Raw genomic sequence first — 8,144 nt, 5'->3', positions numbered from 1 at the left:
CGAAGAAGGGAGTGTCTTTCACTGTATAGCGTGCCTCGAGGACTCTACTGTAGCCTGTTTAATGCAAACATATGGGTTCGTTTGTTCCGACGGACATATTCTTCCAATTAAGTAAAAAGACCTTGAATCTCGCGGGAATGCAACCCGATCAAACGCTTTTAAATATTCATTAAGAAAAACGGATAAGAGAACAGATAAAGGATGCTATCGTCCGATCTCAGAAGAGATTTCTTCGTTCCTGCTAAATCTGAAAATAGTTGTAAGGTGGACGAAAAAGTTACTTTTAGCGGACGTCGAACAATTAGTTTAGTTTCGAACTATGCCAAGCTTGGTTCATATTCTCGAAAATCGTGTCGAGTATTGAAAAGAAGGTCGATATCTTTCATTTCATATTTTGAGATCGTACAATTTTATATAAAATATCTAACTTTTCTTTAGTCAGCTATTTTTTTGTTGTTACAACATAATCTAGATTCGTTCAACTGCTAGAATTTTAAAGAAACTACTATGATTATGTATTTTTATTCTGTTCTTAATTAACAATAAGAGACCTAATAACCATGAATTAATTTAGCGAATACTCCAAAAAGGTTAAACTAATTTTCGTTTCCTTTCCACTCACAATCCATCATTTCTTTTCTTCGTTATCTCTTCGTTATCTCGCAGAGTCATAATTCATGTAGCGACAGCAGAGATGTATCGAGTTGCTAAAATGCGATAAGCATAGCGTTAAAAATTATTTATCAGGCATAAATGAAGTCTGAAAATCAACAGAATGTTCACGTCCAACGGCGATTGTTAAGTTCGTGATGATCGGATCTACTTCTCACATCATGAATTATTCATTTCCTGATTAATGGTTTTCAATTCGATCTGATTATCGTACGAGTAGCTTTCAAACTAGTAGTTGAAACCCAAATCGTATCGTCGATTGAGAATCAGATTAGGCCGCTACCTTACCGATGAAAGTTCCACACGCTTCTGCATCGCGTAGGAGATAGCAGCACTTTACTCGCGTTCCTGCAACCAATTATTAAATCCATTGCGTGGCTTGTCATCTTGTCAGCGGCGATAAGAGGAGAATTAAAGGGAAGGAAATGAATATATCTGATTTACAACTATAAAAGAAAGATCTGTATGCATTACCTGAATAGAACCGAGATAATTCTAATTTGTTGGACCTGTATTATTCTTTTAAATTGGATAATGCGATAAGCGATGAAGATCGTAAGAACCGGAAAAACCAAAACTCTTTTAAGATGATGGAATTTCTTTTACAATCGTATTTTATACTGATGTATTTGACTTGAATTGTGAGATAATTTAATGCGCTTCAAAGAATTGCGCGACTGTTTACGCCATTTAATCTTGGAGCATCAATTTAATGAAGTAATATTAATCTCGGCAATTTGCATATACGATCTCAATAATTCCATGAATAATTACATCATTATTTGTGATTATTTGTAAGTTACATCAACACTAGATTTACGGTACCCATCAATTTGACGGATTTCGAACTTTGAAATGAAATATCTCAAAAGCCATAGCACCAATTTTATCCATTTTACATCGTAAATTAATCATTTTATCTAAAGAATTTATACACAAAATTATTTTTTCCTAGGCTTTCTAATTTTTGAAATCTGTATGTACTATACCTATTTCTACGAGACCCGTCAAATTGACGGGTAAACGAAAATACGCATTTTTCATTAAAAAATCGATTTATTCAAATTAAGTCTGAAAGGAACAATATTAGGCTTCACGTTCAAATAAATTATTAATAAATAAATAGTCTTTTTTTTAAATTATCACTAAAAAAATAACAATAACATTAACGATACTGGGTAATCATATCTATCGAGCAAAATATTGAAAAAGACTTGAAGGGGTCATCGGAAACTCCTTGCTTTCACACTATATTTGCGTGCCATTTGGTCAACACCATACTTTGTTTTATTGTAAAAAGCAATGGTTTCTAGAACACGTTTATAATTATCTTCTATTCGTACACCTGTATGTTTGGTGCTTAGAAGGAGGACTTTTACTTTAGGTTTACTTTTATACACAGTAAGTGTGCAGTTTTCTGATTTATATAAATTTGAGGAAATCAATGTCATCTTGTCCTTTTTTCTTTTGAGTATCGAGTTTCATCTTTCCCCATATAAGGGAAACCATTCAAAATATATTTTGTTTGGACGTCAACTGCTAACCAAAACTTAATGCCAAATTTATGACGCTTATTCGGTATATATTGCCTAAACCTGCATCGGGCTTTCGTTGTAAATAATTGTTCATCTATTGAGATATTTTCATATGGCTTGTAACAGGCCTGGTTATTACTTATAAATCTGTTCCATATTTCGGATATCAGCGCAAATTTATCTGTTTGTAATCTTTCGGAGGCTTTCAATGATCTCGCTTCATATGCGCCCCGGGTATATAGAATTCCTAGAAAACTACGCAACTCAGCAACTGTGATTGTCCAGTACTTTTTCAAAACTCGATGCCCCTCGGTTTCAGTGCAATCGTTTCCGTGTTCCATTATATGTCTGTCAATTATCAATTCGAAAGCACTAGTTACATAACCCGACATAATATTTCTCTTAGCATAGCCACTAGGCCCTGCGATATTCTTGAATATCATACGAACGGGCGTCCTATCCCTAGATTCGCCTGCTTTCAGTTTTATGCATTATGTCCCGTCAATTGCAATTTCAATTTCACCTATTATATTTTGGGATATGCTTGGAATGCTCGTCCTTTCATCCTCGGAGTCAGAACTAAAAAGAATACGCATCCTTTTCTTGTTACGACACACTTTCAAGAAGTGTTCCTCTTCACTATCCGAAGATCCTTCTATCTCTCCACTTTCAATGTATTCAAAGCTTTCACTGTCAACTTCGCTTTGGAGTTCGCTGGTGAGTTTCGAGGCGTGCAGACGTGTGTCCAGTGCCCTGCAAAGTCCACAAAACAGCACGGACCATCTAGTTGCTGCTGAGTGCCGAGACGTGCAGACGTATGTTCAGTGCCCTGTGAAGTTCACAAAACTCCACGTGACGCCCATCTGTCGAAAGCGAATCCAACTAACCTAGCCAGGGGTTAACAGCCTCTCGACTAGTTCTTTCACACTGAATTAACTAGCTCGATGATAGCTCTATCATTCCCAACAGGCTCTCCGGAGTTAAATTATAACACCGTCATTTTTCCTCCCCCGTGGCAAGGGGGCAACACATCTATCCTAGTAAACGACCATCACACGAAAAAACGAAAGCTCGAACCAACCAAGACAAATGTGAACAAGAGTCAAACTAAACCACCAGCCAGCCAGGTGACCACCTTCAATAGATTCTCAATACTGGAGTCCACGGAAGACTCCATGATTACAACCGAAAAGGTAAATAATCTCCATACTCAAAGAATTCCCCCTCCCCCACCAATATTCATTGACGACGTAATCGACATACAGTCAATGATAAGGACTATCGAAAAAGACATCAGCAAAGAGGACTACAAATTAAAGATTAACAACAACCACGTGAAAATTCTGCCGACCCATCCAGACGCTTATAGAAAGTTAACCAAGCTATTAAAAACGTTAAACGCTAAATTCCACACATATCAGCTCAAACAAGAAAGACCATTTCGAGTGGTGCTACGCAACATCCACCACTCAGTCGATCTAGACGAACTAAAGTGCGAACTGTTAAATCACGGCCACGAAGTAACTAACATCAGGCATAGAATCACAAAAAACCCACTATCCTTATTTTTCATAGACTTAAAACAAAAAACAAACAACAAAGAAATCTACAACATCAATCGGCTGATGAACACCATAGTTAAGTTCGAGCCACCTCTTGTAAAGAAAGAAATAATACAATGCAAAAGGTGCCAAAGGTACGGCCACACGCAGAAATACTGCAATCATAACTTCCGGTGCGTAAAATGTGCAGGTAATCACCCCACTGACCAATGCACTAAATCCCCGGAAACCCCCGCCAAGTGTATCCATTGTCAAGGAGAGCATTCTGCGAACTACAAAGGATGGTCAGCCTACAAAACACTACATAATATAAAGTATCCAAAACTGAGACCCAAGGACATAACCATACAAGAACCTAAACCCCAAAAACTCACCTCACCAACAGTATCCTATGCGCAGGCAACGCAAGGAAACGTAAACAACTCGAAAACACACAGTGTACACACAGAAAATAGAATTCCCACCCCACAAAACACAGACAACTTCACCAGACTCGAAAAACTTATCGAGAAGCAAACTGAGCAAATTAACAACTTGCTGTCACTACTCACACTCTTCATGGACAAATTCATACGCACAGAAGCAAAATAAAACCAATGAGAATAGCTCTGTGGAACGCCAACGGTCTAGCTCAGCACAAATTTGAACTAGAACTATTCTTAAAACAACAGCAAATCGATGTGATGCTCATATCCGAAACCCACTTCACCGACAAAAACTACCTCAAAATACACGGCTACAACTTCTACCACACCCAACACCCCAGCGGAAAGGCCCACGGCGGCACCGGAATCATAATCAAATCAAACATCAAGCACTACGAACTTCCACCATTCCAGAAAGACTACCTCCAAGCAACAAACGTAGCAATAGAAGACTGTCATGGTACAATCACCACGTCAGCTGTATACTGCCCTCCCAGACACTCCATCGCCAAAGAAGACTTTGACAGATTCCTGAACACCCTGGGCAATAGATTCATAGCTGGAGGAGATTACAACGCCAAACACACCCAATGGGGCAGCAGACTGGTTACAGTAAGAGGCAAAAACCTCCTCAACAGCATAATAACCAACAACCTCAACTACCTTACCACATACGAACCCACACACTGGCCCACCGACACAAACAAAATACCCGATCTCCTTGATTTCCTCATAACTAAAAATATCTCGTCAAGACACGTCCAAATCAATTCCTCGGCTGATCTCTCCTCTGACCATTTCCCCGTGATAATAACAGTCAGTTCAACTATCATCGAGAATACACCTAATGGCTCCATTCATAACCAACACACCAACTGGCAGCTCTTTAGAGAAATCTTCACACGCACAACTTCAGCCTCAACTTCACTAAAAACAAATGAAGAAATCGAAGCAGCCACGGAATACCTAAACACGAGCATAATAAACGCTATCCGCTTCTCCACACCGGCAAAAACGTCCATCAGCAAACACGAATATCCCCAGTACATATTTAAAAAAATAGCAGAAAAACGTAGACTAAGAAGAGTATGGCAAACCCATAGAACACCGGAGGACAAACGCAAACTAAACAACGCAACTAGAAAACTATCCAAAACCATAAAAAACTACAATAATGACTGTTTTCACAAATATCTCGCCAGCTTGTCCCCCACAGCCGACTCCAACTACTCACTATGGAAGGCCTCCAGGAAACTCACGCGCCCCCACAAATAATACCTCCAATCCGCCGCCCGCAAGGTGGATGGGCGCGCAGCCCTATAGAAAAAGCCAACCTATAATAAGCCAAACACTTGTCTGAAGTATTCAAACCCTATTCCTCCGTAGCTGCTGCAGACGTTACCGAATACCTGCACACTCCCTTCCAAATGTCCCCTCCTATTGAACCCTTCACTTCTGCAGAGATTATAGAAGCAATCAGTCGCCTAAACCTCAAGAAAGCAGCAGGTCACGACCTAATAGGAAATAAAGCAATCAAGGAACTTTCCATAAAAGGGATTGCACTCATCGCATCAATCTTTAACGCTATCCTCCGTCTTCAACACTTTCCTAAGGCTTGGAAAATCTCACTGATCACCCTCATCCCTAAACCCCGTAAACCAATATATGAAACCACCTCCTATCGCCCAATCAGTCTTTTACCTACCCTGTCTAAACTATTCGAGAGGATGCTCACGAATCGTCTCCTTCCACTCCTAGAACAATTGAAAACACTCCCAGACCACCAATTCGGCTTCCGAAAACAACACTCAACAGTAGAGCAAATCCACCGCATAACCCACATGATCAGCCAAACCCTTGAAAAGAAAAAATACTGTTCAGCGGTATTCCTAAACATCCAACAGGCATTCGACAAAGTATGGCATGAAAGGCTACTCTACAAGATCAAAAAGATCCTACCCCATCCATACTACTCCATCTTAAAATCCTACCTAACCAACAGAAAATTCATAGTTAAATGCCTAGGCGCCTCTTCCGCAACATTCCCAATAGAATCCGGCATGCCCAAGGTAGTGTCCTCGGACCCCTGCTGTTCTCCATCTACACTGCCGACTTACCTATATCAAACGAGGTAACAATAGCAACATTTGCCGACGACACAGCACTATTAGCTACCCACGCAGACCCGGCAATTGCATCATCCACTCTCCAGCGAAGTCTCGACTCCATAGAAAAGTGGTTCCAAAAATGGGGCTTCAAAATAAACGAAAAAAAATCCTCTCATGTAACCTTCACGCTCCGAAAACAAACCTGCCCCCAGGTCACCATTAACAACACAATAATCCCAAGCAAGGACTCCGTAAAATACCTGGGCATGACCCTGGATAGGAGGCTAACTTGGAAAAAACATATCTCAGAAAAAACAAAGCAATTAAAGGAAAAACTAAGAAAATTCTATTGGCTCACGGGCCGACGCTCCAAACTAAACATACAGAACAAAATAACCCTCTACAAGGCCGTAATAAAACCTGTCTGGACCTACGGAATCCAACTATGGGGAACAGCAAGTAATTCCAACATTGAAATACTCCAACGCTTCCAATCGAAAACGCTAAGATCCCTATTAAATGCACCCTGGTATGTTACCAACGAAACAATCCACCGTGACCTCAAGATACGTACAGTCAAAGATGAAATACACAAGTCCAGAAACAGATATAACGCAAGAGTCAACAACCACCACAACCCACTAGTCACCCAACTACTGGACACGACGGACCAGATCCGCAGACTAAAAAGAAAATACCCTCTAGATTAAATCCTTAGTTTCTACTAGAACCAACAATATAAAACTATTATAATCCATGTCATTGTATCACGCCAAACTAAGTTACTGAAAATTCTCAACGAGAATTGATTGTAAATATTCTAATAAATAAAAAAAAAAAAAAACTTCGCTTTGGCCTAATTCATACTGATCTTCTTCGGAGGTATCCTCAGAACAATCTTCATTGATGTTGACATTTTGTTCAATATCTTATAATATCTCTTGAATTTACTCATGATTGCTAGAAAAGGGGGATTGTTCAAAATAAGAAAATACTGTGTCCAAATTCAATTATCCTATTGTAAATATTTACAATAAGTGGAGACAACAATGGGAAATGTCTACGATAACTGAAACTTTTGCACACTATCTTTGAAAAACGGATTGTTTATGAAATCAGCTAAGCCGTCAATTTGAGGGGACTTGTAGAGATAGATATACTACATACAGATTTCAAAAATTAGAAAGCCTAGGAAAAAATATTTTTGTGCATAAATTCTTTACATGAAATGATTAATTTACGATGCAAAATGGTTAAAATTAATGCTATGGTTTTTGAGATATTTCATTTCGAAGTTCAAAATCCGTCAAATTGGCGGGTCCCGTAAACATAGTATTAATGTTATTGTTATTTTTTAAGTGATAATTTAAAAAAAAGACTTTTTATTTATCAATAATTTATTTAAACGTGAAGCCTAATATTGCTCCTTTCAGACTTAATTTGAATTGTTGAAGTGGTCACCACTTCTAGGAAAACTCCACATCTGGTCTTTTTAGCTTTCTCAAGCGCTGAAGCCATCGACAGCATATAGATAAAAGAATAGCAGGGAGGCAGACCATAAACAGTAGACAGGCGACGTTGACTTCGGGGTTTTCAGTTATAAAGTAACACTGCTAGCGTGCGGATCTGGACCAGCTCAAATTGTATTCCTGTATTCCACTATCAAGTCAAATATATATTTTGTATCTTACACTTTATCCACGCGTTCTTCTCTCTTTATATACCGAATAACCTCAACATGAATAAATCGATTTTTTAAAGAAAAATGCGTATTTTCGTTTACCCGTCAATTTGACGGGTCCTCGTAGAGATAGGTATATACGAAACGCCCATAAACCTAGT

The sequence above is a fragment of the Bombus terrestris genome, chromosome 1 (genome assembly GCF_910591885.1).
Source record: "Bombus terrestris chromosome 1, iyBomTerr1.2, whole genome shotgun sequence".
Lineage (NCBI taxonomy): Eukaryota > Metazoa > Arthropoda > Insecta > Hymenoptera > Apidae > Bombus > Bombus terrestris.
This window is presented reverse-complemented; position numbering follows the sequence as displayed.